The sequence below is a fragment of the Microcaecilia unicolor genome, chromosome 5, assembly GCF_901765095.1.
Source record: "Microcaecilia unicolor chromosome 5, aMicUni1.1, whole genome shotgun sequence".
Taxonomy (NCBI): domain Eukaryota; kingdom Metazoa; phylum Chordata; class Amphibia; order Gymnophiona; family Siphonopidae; genus Microcaecilia; species Microcaecilia unicolor.
In genome coordinates this window covers 94,925,994-94,941,502 of record NC_044035.1, presented here as the reverse complement: position 1 = coordinate 94,941,502, position 15,509 = coordinate 94,925,994, and positions in this window count along the sequence as shown.

The following is a 15,509-nucleotide window of genomic DNA, read 5'->3' as shown; positions in this document are numbered from 1 at the left end:
TTTCAGATTCATAGGCAAAAGGTTGAACAGTTCATGAGTTCACATGTTTTCTGTTTTTCATTGCTGTTCATGTTTGTAGTGTAAGGAGGCAGAAATGTTGGATCCTTTCTTCAGGCTTTCAAGCTTGGATATCATGAGACTGGCCAAGGACAGATGCACAGTAGCCTTTATGGCAGAGCTTAGCTGTACTCTATATCTCCACCTACTGGTAGATGGGTGTAACCCACAATTTTGGACTGTTCCTTTGGGACTAAAGGAAAGAAAATTGGCAGGCAAGACCTAATTTCTCTGTTTATAATTGTCATAGTTTACCTGCAGTGACTACCTGATAGTTTTTGTTTTCTATCCTTATGACTTTTCATTTAGGATTTATGTCATATTATATCTTTTCATTTTACCATGTATATTGTTTGTTTTAGTGTGAAATTTTTTACAGTGTCTGTACTCTCATAGCTTTGGCATGTATTTTAAATGGCATAGTCATCATAAAGCATATTTTGTTAGATTTTTGTGTTTCACATGGGTAATGATGCAATTTGGAATCCCAAATATCATGGTAATTTCATGTTTTTTAATACATTTTTTTTAAATTTGCAATTCATTGAAAAAAAATTGGTTCACAAAGAAAAGAACCATATAATGAAAATAAATACATTTTCATGTTATTTTTAAATGACAGTACATCATTAGCAATGGCAGTACTCCTGTCCTCAGATTGTTTTTCCTCTTAGAAATTGTTTTAATGCTGTTGGCATTGTACCACACACGGTTGGTAATGGACAGTAAACATTTTGCAACATACAACATGTAGTCCTGGTGTTATTGAGATCTATATTTTTCTGTGCAATGTACATGGTAAAAAAAAAATGTTTCCTCTTCAAAAGAACAGTTGTTTGCAGGATGTGTCAGAAACTGATTTAAATACATTATTTGGAAAGCTTGTCTACATTGAGAGAATGTGGGATATGAGAGTGAGTGGATCTAAGTCAACCTTGAATGCTTCTTTTTGTGATATCTATGTCTCAAGATAGTTATATGAACTTCATACAAAACAAGAGGGAAAGCTGACAACAGCATTCTGGCAATATATGATAATCAATGGTCACCACCAACTGTCTCCACAGAATTTCTCACAGAATGGGACAGAAGATGCATTATCGTCTTAGATGAAATAGCACTCATGTGAACAAAAACCTCACAAAAACGCGACACAATCCCATGGTATGATGATGAACTAAAAGCCCACTGCAGAAGACAAGAACGAGCATGGAGACAAAATAAAAACAAATCCACCGAAGCCACATGGAGGGAATCACAAAAGAGGTACAAACACTAAATAAGACAAGCAAAAAGAAAATTCTATAGGGAACAAATAGGTCCAGACTATAAAGACACGAAGAAATTTTATCTGCTTGTAAACAACTACTAGACATTAAAACAATGACAACAATGAATGAAGCTCCCCCACCAAGAAATGAACTAGTCAGATATTTCGAGGAGATAATCAAATTACAGAAAAGTCTACATCAGGAAGATACCAACCTTGACACCTTCATAGATGAAGTAGACCACCTGTACCCCCCCCCCCCCCCCAACAAGAGGAATCATCAGTGGACAGGACATGGACAACTTTCACCCAGCTCTCCTGCTTACTGCAAACTAGACATATGCCATAACTACATCATGAAAGCATCCCCTAATCATTTAATTGAAAACAAACATCCCAACTAAACTTTTCCCATGCAGGCCAATTCCTGCTAGATAAGGGAAACATTCTACTTACACCAATCCCAAAAGACACCAAGAAAAACACCAATGATATCTCAAAGTTCAGACCAGTAGCATCCATACCACTAACGACCAAGATGATGGAAGGTGTAGAGGCCAAGCAACTAACAGAATACATCAACAAATTCTCCATTTTACACAAATCCCAATCGGGCTTCGAGCCCCACCGTAGCACAGAAATGGTGCTGATCACACTTTTAGCCAAATTCAAACAGGAAATCTCAATAGGTAAAACATCCTCCTACTCCACTTTGACATGTCAAGTGCATTTGACATGGTAGATCACCAAATCCTAATACTCAATAAGTTAGGAATTGGAGGGAAGGTACTTACATGGTTCAAAGGTTTCTTGACCACAAGGTCCTACCTTGTAAAGTCAAACTCTGTAATCTCCCCTCCTTTGAAAGTGGAATGCGGAGTACCACAGGGCTCACCATTCTCTCCAATACTATTCAACCTAATGATGGTCCTACTAGCCAGGCTCCTATCCAAACAAGGCTTTAACCCCATCATCTATGCCGATGACATTACAATTCTTATCCCCTCCAAAAAGGACCCATCAGAACTTACCTCCAAAATCACAAGCAGAATGAACACTACAGAATCCTGGGCATCAGCCTTCAAGCTGAAATGGAATAGGGAAAAAACAACCTGCCTGATACTCTCATCTCCACACAATACTGAACTCTTCACATCCATCAATGCTTCAGGATCATCTCTCCCCATCTCAGACAAACTAAAAATCCTAAGAATCACCATAGGCCATGACCTATCCCTCGAAAACCAGGCTGCAGACACTACAAAGAAAATGTTCCAGGCAATGTGGAAGCTTACAAGTATAAAACAATACTTCCCATGAGATGTATTCCACACCCTGATCCAAACTGTGATCCTAGCCCATGCAGAATACTGCAATGGAATCTATGCAGGGTGCAAAGACCAAATCTTAAAGAAATTACAGACAGCTCAAAATACAGCACCTAAACTCATATTTGAAAAAAAAAAACATTTTGAAAGCACCAACCTCAACTCCAAAAACTACACTGGCTACCAATCAAAGCACACATGTCCTTCAAGATCTGTTCTTTGGCCTACAGAATAATTTTCGGTCTCTCACCTGGCTGCATGACCAACCTAATAGATCTACCAGTCCCCAACACAACTAAGCGAGATCCTAGCTTACCCTCCACTTCCCACGATGCAAAGGCCTTAAATACAAATCAACATATGCTACCAGTTTCTCATACATTTGCACCAAACTCTGGAACACAAAACCAACTGTGACAATGGACAGAACTGAACTAGGCTTACATCACCCCAAACATTTATCTGAGACAACTATAAAACACAACTTGTCAAATTCAAGACCAATGTAAACGACATTGCTCTATATAAATTGCAATATTGTTCTATACAAATTGTAACCAATTTACTCTGAACTCCTGTAAGCTACATTGAAACTACCTATAGGTGAGAAAATGTGAGGTATAAAGAATCTGGCAAAGGTGTCAAAATATATTTTCATGAATTGGGTCTTGATATACCACCTTTCTGAGGTTTTTGCAACTACATTCAAAGTGGTTTACATATATTCAGGTACTTATTTTGTACCAGGGGCAATGGAGGATTAAGTGATTTGCCCAGAGTCACACAGAGCTGCAGTGGGAATTGAACTCAGTTCCCCAGGATCAAAGTCCACTGCACTAACCACTAGGCTACTTCTTCATTCCTTGGCAATGCTGGTACAGCAGAAGGCAAGCTACAGTAGTGAGTATGTGGTAATATCAACATGCTGTGCATCATCCAGACACACTGAGACTGATTTTGTGATGTTAAGAGACATGGAGTGGAGGAGTAGCAGCCTAGTGGTAGTGCAGTGGACTTTGATCCTGGGGAATTGAGTTCAACTCCCACTGCAGCTCCCTGTGACCCTGGGCAAGCAACCCAACCCTCCATTGTCCCTGGTACAAAATAAATACCTGAATGTGGAGAAGTGGCCTAGTGGTTAGGGTGGTGGACTTTGGTCCTGAGGAACTGAGTTCAGTTCCCACTTCAGGCACAGGCAGCTCCTTGTGACTTTGGGCAAGTCACTTAACCCTCCATTGCCCCATGTAAGCCATATTGAGCCTGCCATGAGTGGGAAAGTACGGGGTACAACTGTAACAAAAATAAAAAAATATATGTAAACCACCTTGAATGTAGTTGCAAAAAACCTCAGAAAGGCAGCATACTATTCCCCCCCCCCCCTTTTTTTTGTCTTTTATGCATGTAAGCTCAGAGCAGCTTACAATAAAAACAGAGATCATCTTGCTGTACATAGAAACACCGCTGCATAACCAAGAGCCACAAAGGGCAATCCTATAACTGGGCAAGTGGCAATTACAATGCACTTGTGCATGGTAAGTGTACATTTAAACCACATAAGTGACAGTAAAGTAACTAAGCACTGTTTTGTAAGGGAATGTATAAGTGACAGCATGTAAATGCAGGTTGACATTTACATGAGTGGAACATGTGGGGGGGGGGGGGGCATGGACTTGATACCACTTACATGCCTAACTTTGTCTATTAGATTGTAAGCTCTTTGAGCAGGGACTGTCTTTCTTCTATGTTTGTGCAGCGCTGCGCACGCCTTGTAGCGCTATAGAAATGCTAAATAGTAGTAGTAGTAGTAACTTACAGAAGACTGTAAGTTGTGCATTCCATTGCTGCATTTAGGTTTCCACACATATCAGATATATAGCTTATGTAACTGTGGGTGCCTGAATTTAGGTGTTCCAATGCCGGATTGCATTAGAATTATATTATATAATGGAATCTGTGCACCCAGATGCTGTTATAAAATGGGCTCACACCACACAATATTGGCGCACCCACTTATACAATTGCCCCCACAGTGACCAACAATAAATATATAAAAAGCATAGGCCTCAAAAAAAGGTACAGTTAAAGCTCTTTTGAGTCCAGGTTCCATAGATCTTTAGGAACAGTATCCCACAAACTTGGTTCTCCTAGCATTGTTTGTATATCTGCAACGGAAATCAGCTGCAGTGAACAATATCTTACGGTATTACCAGGCAGGCAGACTGCCCTAGTGCCAGAATTACACAAATTCTAAGATTTATAGTAAAGGGATGGTGGCATTGTATCCAACAACCAGAGCTGTGGAGTTGGTACACCAAATCTTCAACTCTGACTTCTCCATTTTTCTACTGTCCGAGTCTGACTCCTACTATACATAGTAAATCTAAGAGAATTTTGATTAATTACAGAAACATAAGATACTTCTTTATATGCAAAATTAGGTCTAATAGACCACAAAATATATTTATTTGAAGTCTGACCAAAGAACCAGAACAAAAAAATACATAAATATAAAATGATAAATTTACCATATAGTTTACCAAATAAAGTTTGTTATTTTGAAGTTGGAGTCTGAGTAGGTACAGTTTTACTGGCTCTGACTCTACCCAAAATTGCTTCCAACTCCACAACTCCAACTCCAGAGCTAGTTACAATAATTAGTATATAGAACGGGTAAAAGAGACTCAATTTTTCACTCTTTCAAAAAGTACAAAGATTAGGGGACACTCAATGCAGTTACATGGAAATACTTTTAAAACAAATAGGAGGATTTGTGTTTCACTCAACAAGTAGTTAAGCTCTGGAACTTGTTGCCAGACGATGTGGCAATGGGGGTTAGGGTATCTGGGTTTAAAAAAGGGTTGGACACGTTCCTGGAGGAAAAGTCCATAATCTGCTATTGTGATATACATGGGGAAGCCACTGGGATTGCTAGCATGGAATGTTGCTACTATTTGGGTTTCTGCCAGGCACTTGTGACCTGGATTGCCCACTGTTGGAAACAGGATACTGGGCTGGATGGACCATTGGTCTGACCCAGTGTGACTATTCTTATGTTCTTATGTGTTCAAGCAGTACGATTGTTGTACTAGGCAAGTGGTCCTAATGCACCTGCAGTCAGTGTTACATATTGCGCAGTGACAGTTTTTCTATGTATTGTAAATGGAAGAGAAATTTAAGAGTCCTAGCTTGCACAAAGGAGAGGGCACTGACAGTAAAATTGCTAAAACATCATTAGTAGTAATTATTTTATATTTTTTGAAAGGTAGCATACAAAAATATCAAAGTAGCTCACAACAGATGAGCTTAATATTTTCAATACAATTGTATATATTAGTGCAAAATGTTTTCCTCACAAAAAGGTTAACTTCTCATATTTGTGAAAACTTTTGCAAAAGAAAGGCTAGGTTTTAAAAAATGAGCTCCTGTATTAGTATGTGCCACACTAGTCATGGGTAGTTCTATAGAATAGGCACTAACATTAGACTTTCCAAAAGCTTTTGATAAAGTTGCTCATGAGAGACTCTTGAGAAAATGATAGAGTGATGGGATAAGAGGCAAGGTTCTGGTGTGGATTAGGAATTGGTTATTGGACAGAAAACAGATGGTAGGGTTAAATGGTCATTTCACTCAATGGAGGAGGGTGAACAGTGGAGTGCTGCAGGGATCAGTACTGGGACCAGTGCTATTTAACATAAGGAAATCGGAATGACGAGTGAGGTGATTACATTTGCAGATGACACAAAATTATTCAAGGTTGTTAAAACACGTGCAGACTGTGAGATATTGCAGGAAGACCTTAGGAAAATGGATGACTGGGCATCCAGATGACATGAAATTTAATGTGGACAGATGCAAGGTGATGCACATTGGGATGAATAATCCGAATCATAGTTACCTGATGCTAGGGTCCACCTTAGGAGTCAGCACTCAAAAAAAAAAAAAGATCTAGGTGTCATTGTAGGTAATACTCTGAAATCTGCTCAGTGTTTGGCAGTGGCCCAAAAAGCCAACAGGAAGCTAGGAATTATTAGGAAAGGGATGGTGAATAGACTGAAACTATTATAATGCCTCTGTATCACCTTGAGTATTGCATTCAGTTCTGATCACTGTATCTCAAAAAAGATATAGTGGAATTAGAAAAGGTTCAAAGAAGAGCGACAAAAATGATAAAGGGGAAGGAACTCCTCTTGGATGAGGAAAGGCTAAAGAGGTTAGGGCTTGGATGTGGTAACAGCAGTTAGCATAACTGGGTTTAAAAATGGTTTGGGCATGTTTCTGAAGGAAAAGTCCAAAGTCTGCTATTGAGACAGACATGGGGAAGCAACTGCTTTCCCTGAGATTTGTAGCTTGGTTGTTGCCATGATTTGGGTTTCTGTCAGGTACTTATGACCTGGCTTGGCCACTGTTGGAAACAGGATACTGGGCTAGATGGACCACTGGTCTGAAGCAGTATGGCTACTCTTATGTTATTATATAACTTTATGTGCTGACTGCACAAATAAATCATTAGAACATGGCATATATGAGGAAGTGATGTCAGAACCCAAAATGGCTGTATTCTGTTAGAGCTCCAGGCGATCACAGCAATAATATTTTTGGTTGCCTTATTTTTGGCAACCAAAATACCTCCCCTCAGCTCCTGTGGCAGATTGAACAATGAATACATGGAAACAAATGGAATTGGGCTGCTCTGTGGGTTCTGGTCATGATTTGTTTGATCTAAAGCTGGAAGCATCACCTCAGCCTCTCCAAGATGGCAGCTCGAGGATCAGACACAGATGATGTACTTAGCTCTGGCTCCAAGCAGCCTTTTGAACATAACCAGGCTCTCATATTTATTGACCAGGTTATGAGCAGAAAGAGGATGAAGTATCTCTGTAAGGTCGTCAGAGTTTTGCAAAGGTGGAGGGGCAGAACTAGAGGACATGAATTGAGGTTGAAGGGGGGCAGACTCGGGACTAATGTCAGGAAGTATTTTTTCATGGAGAGGGTGGTGGATATGTGGAATGCCCTCCCGCAGGAGGTGGTGGAGATGAAAACAGTAACGGAATTCAAACATGCGTGGGATAAACACAAAGGAATCCTGTTTAGAAGGAATGGTTCAATGGAATCTTAGTGGAGATTGGGTGGCAACGCCAGCAATTGGGAAACAAAATGGGAGTAGGGGAGACTTCTACGGTGGACGCCCTTATCGTGACTGAATAGATAGATTGGGCTGGAGTGTAAATTTTAAGGGGCTTCGACGTTAGCTTCAGAACTTAGTACAAGAACAGTACTGGGCAGACTTCTACGGTCTGTGCCCTGAGAAAGGCAAAGACAAATCAAACTCAGGTATACATATAAAGTAACACATACCATGTAAAATGAGTTTATCTTGTTGGGCAGACTGGATGGACTGTACAGGTCTTTATATGTATGTATGTATGTATATATATATGTATATATACATATGTACATACACATATATTTATTATTTATTTATTGCATTTTTATCCCACATTTTCCCACCTATTTGCAGGCTCAATGTGGCTTACAGAGTTTTGTTATGACATAGTCATTCCAGGATATCAGATACAATTGGTAATGTACAAAGCTTAAGTAAAGAAAGAAAGAAAGAGAGAAGGAAAGTGTAAAGCAAGTTAGTCTAGAAGGTGGAATTTCATAGCTGGATTTCACATCTGTGGTCGTGACCACCCTCAGACTTACCCTATTTCTGGGAATCAGTGTCTATGCTGGTTTCTGTCTACTTCTGAGTTGGCTTTGTTTCTGTCTCTGGGTGCTGGCCTCTTCCAGCATGGTGCTGATTGCCTCAGTATACTGCACCTGTGTGGGTTTAACCTCTCTGTGCCTCAGTATACTGTTCCTGAGTTAGCTCTATCTCTGTCTCTGTGGGCTGGCTGCTCTAATGGCTTCACTTCTCTACACTTGTATGTATTGGGCCTCTCTGTACTTCAGTGGGCTGTTCCTGAGGTAGCTCTGTCTCAGGCTTGGTGGGCTGGCTGCTTCCAGCCTGACACTAATTACCTCACTAGACTATACCTGTGTGGGTTAGGTCTCTCTGGGCTTCTGTATGCTCCATGCCTGTGGCCTGAAGGGGTGACCTCATCTGTCAGGGCCTTCTTAAGGAACTAGTGTTCTAGTCTTCAGTGCCTTTGCATTGCCAATGCCTCCGCAGTGCCTTAGGTCCCGAGGTTAGTGTGCTGTTTGCACAGTTAGCTTTCCTTGTCTTTTCTTGTGGGCTTCCATCCCTTCTGCTTTGCTAGTTACTATCACCTGTGGGCCTTGCATTCTGGCTCAGGGTATTATTGCTCTGTGGGCTTCCATCCCTTCTGTGTCTATTGCTCTGTGGGCTTTCAGCCCTTCTGTGTCTATTGCTCTGTGGGCTTCCATCCCTTCTGTGCCCATTGCTCTGTGGGCTTCCATCTCTTCTGTGCCCATTGCTCTGAGGGCCTCCAGTCTATCTGTGTATATCCCTTTTATCTGTGGGCTTCCAGGCCTTCTGGGTGTATCTCTCTGACCTGTAGGCTTTCAGTCTTTCTGTGTATATTATTCTCTGTGGGCTTCTAGCCTTTCTGTTATCCCTGTGCAGTGGCTCTGCTCCCTGTCTGAGGTTTGTTAGCGGCTGATGCTGCAGCCATTTCTCTCCTTTCTATCTGTTAGCTACTGTAGCTCCAGTCTTACCCTTCCTCTGGCAAGCGTATCTGTCATTCCCATTCCCTTGAGCTTAGCTTGTGTGTAGCTCCTGTGTCCTCTTTCCTGACAAGCTAAGCTTCCATGGACATCCTGCCTGCCTAGTGTTTGGGTGAACTCGGATCCCATAGGCGGTCGGTGGCCCAACTGTTTGGGGAGGCTAAAGGGGGCAGGGTTAGGGATGGAGCTGGGGCGGAGCTTATATCCACAATTCACAACACACAGAAAAAAAATAAGTAAAAATAAAATATTAAATTTAGATATTAGATATGTATCATATGTCAAAGAATAAAGTGGTTGCTCAAAGCATATACTAACCACAATCACTCAACTGTAAAACACTATGCACAAATTTGTGCAAAAACACACTCAGAACCTTACTGTACCATAACACTAGGCAGACCCTAATACACCAATATACCACCCATACGGAAAATGCAGGCCGTCAATAATATGAAACAAGGGATCATAATATCACAATTCTCATGTAGAACCACAAAACACCCTTTTAGGGTGAATAGTGTTCACAATGAGCTCCTTTTATTAACGACTATATGTAGATCCTTCAAGAGGTAGTGGGTCATGATTTAGGCTCTAAAACCCTTTCTGATGTTTTGGTGCCACCTCAGTAAGGCCAACACACAATTTCTCCACTGCAAAACACTATACACTGCAAAAACAATTTCTCCACTGCAGAAACACACTCATAACCTTACCAAACCATAACAGCACTAATTCCAAGGACAGGACGAGCTACAACCTTATGCGTGGAAAGGCAGCACTGTAATTACACCAGGCTCTAAAATACCAGTACATAACCTAGTGAAAGAAACAACAACAAAAAAGGGCTGCAAATACTACACACTAGCAGAATACTGCACCTTGATTACACATGAAAAACACAGGACACAACAGATATGAAGGCAAAACTGGAAAGTTACCTCAAGAAGTCAGACTCAGCATGCAGCAATACTAGAAAAATTGAAACACATGCAAAATATCACAGATGCACATTTCCAAAAGCTGACATATTCCAGTTAATAAATTCTGAATAAAATACTTTTTTCTACCTTTGTCGTCTGATCATTTAGTTTTTCTATTCGCTTTGGTCCCAGTGTCTTCTTTCCATTTGATATTTTTTCTCTCAACATGTCCACCATCCTCCTGTGTCCTTATGCGTCCTGTCTACCATCTGTAGCCTTGTCCCTATCCTTTATCCAGTTTCAGCATCTGCCCTCAAAGTGTTCCGATCCAGCCCTTAAATTCAGCAATTTTCCCTCCATCCATATCCAGCATTTCTCCCTCCACTCCATCCATGTACATGTACTTCCTGTCTTCTCTCCCCTCCATCCATGTCCAGCATTTCTGCTCTCTCCCTTCCACTCCATCCGTGTGCATCTCCTTCCTTTTTCTTTCCTTCCCTCCATCCTTGTCCAACATTTCTCCTCTCTTCCCTGCCCTCCACTCCATCCATGTCCAGATTTCTCCTCTCTTCCCTCCCCTCCATCCATCCATGTCCAGCACCTTCACTCTTTCTCTCCTACCCTTCCATCCAGTGTCATCCCTTTTTCTCTCTCCATCCTTCTACCCATTACCCTCTTCCAATCCTTCTGTCCATTGTCTCCCTCTATCTCCCCTTCCTTTTAAACAGTTCTCTCTCTCGACCCTTTTCCATTCAGCATGTCCTCTCTCTCCCCATCCTTCCAGTGTCTTTCCTCTTTTCCTCCCTACCCTTCCGTCCAGTGTCTTCCCTCTTTCTGCCCTCTCCTTCCAGCATTTTCCCTCTTTCTCCCTCCTTTCATTCAGCATTTCTCCGTCTGACAGCTAGGGTCTCCCCCAGTTTCTCCCCAGCAGCTTCTCTCTCTCTTGCCCATGTCCCCTCTTTCTCTCCCCATCTTTCCACTCATCTGTCTCTCTCTCTGTACCCCTTTGAGATAGATTGCTATATCAAAATGCCATTATCTAAATATGCACAGAAAATACAAATTCCTTTGAAATCACCAAAGGTCAGGTCCCCTCTTTAGTTGTTACTGGGATTTAAATATATTCAGCACGACAGCACCCAAGTATGAAGCATTCGCAAGCGAGTTGAATAGTGGAGCAAAGGAAGGAGCATCGTGTCTTGTTATCCTCGTACTACTTTAGCTCTGTAGTAACTTAAGCCAGGGCTCACGGATACAGGGAAGACTGAAAAACATAATTGTTTTTTTTTCCTTCTCAGCACACTTGGTTAGGGCTCATTTTAATGTGGTCACCTCTGTTTGCACTTCACCTCCGGGCCTCTTTACAGTCAAGAACAAAAAGAAGCGCAGGGCCGCAGCAGCCTTCAGGCATGCGCTGTCGGCTCTGCCGGTCCTCTACTCCCGGAACAGGAAATTGACGTCAGTGGGGGCAGAGGACAGCAGAGTCGACAGCGCATGCCTGAAGGCTGCTGCGGCTCTGCACTTCTTTTTGTTCTAATGATGGTTGTTCACAAGCGGCGGCGGCCGCTGCTCAAAAGAAGCAGCGGCAGAATCCAGCGGGACGTGTCCAGGAGTCTTGGCTTATCAACAGAGGAAGACAGAGGCAGGCAGGGAAGGTCACAGCTGGGCTGGGGAGGCTTAGCCTCCCCAAGCCTCTTATACGGGGCGCCTATGCCGGATCCAGTCAAGCTGTGCCAGTTTCCCCAATACTGTGGGAGAAGCCTGTATTGAGTATCCTGTATCCTGCTTCTCAGCCTGAACCCTGCTGTAGGACGTTGTTCCTGGATTCCTTGTTGCTTTCCTCTTCAGCTCCAGCCCAGCCACTCCAGTCCTGTCTACTTCAGGCCATCTTGGGGTTGCCTGTTTCCTGTTGGGTGGTTTTGCCTGCTGCTGCCAGCTCCGTGACAGCGGCCCAACGGCTCACATTTCCCCGAGAGACCTGACACTGGGTAGGCTGGTGAAGTAGTTTTGTAGACTATGGGTTCTCTTTGTAGGCTTTGTTGAAAAGATGTGTCTTCAGAGATTTGCGGAAGTTGGTTAATTCGTCAATAGTTTCAGGGCAGTAGGTAATGCATTCCACAATTGTGTGCTCATGTAGGAGAAGGTAGTGGCATGTGTCAGCTTGTATTTTAATCCTTTACAGCTGGGTAAGTGCAGATTGAGAAATTTGCGAGATGATATATATATATATTGTAAGGGGTTGCTGAGAGGATGACCTCAGGGAAAGCGAGAGCAGCCCAGGAAGGAGCTAAGGAGGCAGGCACACAGCCCTTATAGGCGGGAAGCTCGCCCCCTGGTGAGTAAGAGATTGATTAGAATGAGGAGTAAGGCTAGGGACTTACATCCCCACAATGTACCTGACCCACTACAGGACTCACAGGAAGTGGAGGGGGAGGGGCAGGATTGGGAGATGGTTTCCAATCAGGGGGATGAGGAGCAGCTGAGAGAGCCCTGGGTGGAGGAGGAAGAGATGGAATGGGATAAAATGGAGGAGGCAGAAGGGAGTAAGGAGGAGAGTATGGAGGTGTCTGCATTCGCCCAGGCTGCCAGTGCTAAGGTGAGAGGTTTACTGGCTGCTGTATTTCCTCAACTGATTAAAATTGGAAGGAGAGAATTGAGGCAGCTGGGAAAGAATCTGTGGCAGCGAGTAACCCAGAGCATAAAGGGAGCAGGAAAGTAAAACTGTATGTTGGAATGAACTTTTGATCAGCAGGACAACTGGTAGCTACCTGAAGAGGGATAAGGTGGCATTAAAGTGTGATCAACTATATTCAGCAAGGTTTAAGAGAAACTTCAATTGGGCATTGTGAATGTGAACAAATGTCAATGACTTGAGATGAGGCAGTATCAAGTGCTGTGGAAATGGTGATAACTGAGCTGTGGAAAATAAAAGAAAAATCCTTTTTATAAATGATGGGAGTTTCTGGTCATTTGTTGGAATGCCACTTAAGTGCAACCTCAGGGAGCGCCTAAACTGAGGGAGACACAGATGTGTGAGGCAGGAGTTGAAAGGCAGCAGGTGCCAGAGGAAACAAGAGCCCACATTGAACCAAGGAGTGGAAGGGAGACCTGCTGACAAAAAAAAAAAAAAAAAAAAAATATATATATATATATATATATAGTGTAATCATGTCCCTTGCCCCTGGGGAGGGGAAAACACTTTAGCCCTAGAGGCTGGAATAAGAGAGACAGACAATCAGACTTAGGTATAGGCGCAACCAGTAAAAATGTTTATTAGTATCTCACTAAGCCAATACAAAATAATTTCTCTCTGGAGCAGGTCGGCACCAAGTAGCCAGACGCAAAGACTGAATAACAAAAACTGCTCAGTAAAATTTTCTCAGTTATCATATATATACTGTTGTAAGTTTCATGTCTCCTAAATCATTATGATTTCTCCTAAACTAATTTGTGATCATATATGAATTTTCCTGTTTCCTTCCATTACACAATATATTAATATACAAAAATGGCAATTTCCTCTATTCTATCATCCTCTCCTGCTTGTGTTCACATACACACTTTGTGGCAATTGGCTAATCCCTTATCAGTAAAGCGTGCTCCCAGTGTGCCAAAACCATGTAGCAAACTAGTATGAAACACCTGGTGTTCTGCTCTCTGAACACATACTTCCGGTGGAATATCATAGACTTTGCAGGGTCCTCAGTCTCTCATCACCATCAAGGTTATACCCATGTGTATCTGCCATATAGGGGCCGCATAGCCTCAGTTCAACCTGAGTTTGCACTCTGCTTACATGCAGCTGCAGGGAGAAAGTAAAATGATGCTGATGACAGCAAAATTAGGAAACCTGAGGGCCATCTTACAGGCCTAGTATAGGAAGGAATATACAATATATAAAGCTCTCCAAGATGCGATATAAAGAAAGTTATACTAATCCAACCAATGTACTAAATATCTTTCAATTAGAGACTAAGGGGTCCTTTTACTAAGGTACACTGAAAAATGGCTTGCAGTAGTGTTGGCATGGGTTTTGGGAGCATGCCGATCCATTTTTCAGCGTACCTGTAAAAACGGCTTTTTAAAAGTTTTTGCCAAAAATAGACGTGCGGCAAACTCAAAATTGCTGTGTGTCCATTTTGGGTTTGAGACCTTACTGCCAGCCATTGACCTAGCGGTAATGACCTATGCACGTCAAGTGCCACTTGGCATGTGTCCGATATGCACATCCGAAAATAAAAATTTTAAATGATAAAAAGAAACAAACACACATACACATAAACAGAAAAATTCTGCATTTGCTTTCCACATTAATGAAGGTCTTAGGGCCTCTTGCTAAACCGTACTAGCAATTCCCGGCATGGCAAACGCGTAGCAGATTGGGTTGCATCTCATTTACTGTGCGGGAATCGCTAGCACAGTTTAGTAAAAAAAAAAAAAAAAGGAGGCCCTTAGGTAAGCATGCCAGCATTAGATTGGAACAGGGGCATATTTTGACTATCATAGAATGGCTGCCAGAACCTCCCACGACAGTCTTGTGAGACTGCTGCGAGAAGTCTCAGAAGCTATTGTGTCAGAGCAGTGGCATGGGGAAGGAATGAGTGGGGCTCATTCCTGCCCACAAAAAGGCCACTATACCACCAGAGCTTCCTAAGGTAGGCCCAGTGAAGTCCTTTTGGTGATTAGATGGTATGGAGGGTGGAAAGCGATTGGGGGTGGGGGGAGGCTATATCAGGGATGTTTTCTTGTCCTGAAAGTTTTACACTATTGCTACCATCATCATTAACCCTTGTACTTGTGACCCGGACTGGACACTTTTAGAAACAGGATACTGGGCTTGATGGACCTGCAGTCTGTCCCAGTATGGCAATGCTTATGTTCTTAATGCGTAAGCCAGAGGTGGGCACGTTTTTATCTTGGGCAACATGTGGCCAGTATGTATTCCTCTTTTTCCTTCCTACCATACTTACATGCAGTTCCACCTTACTGAGACAGTATAGATATTAGACAACAGGGTCACCACGTGAAGATACTCAGCAAGACTTGGGAAGAAAACGTGTTCCCTCTCCCACAAAGATACACAGCAATTCACCAGTTTATCTGCTGAATTGGTTTGTTGTGATCACCTTTGACCATCACTTCTTTGTGGAAAGTGCTGTGTTCATTGACTCATTTTTTCCCCATTTGTAAAATGGCTGTTCTCAGTGTGAATGCCGACAAATACACATACATCCTTATAGA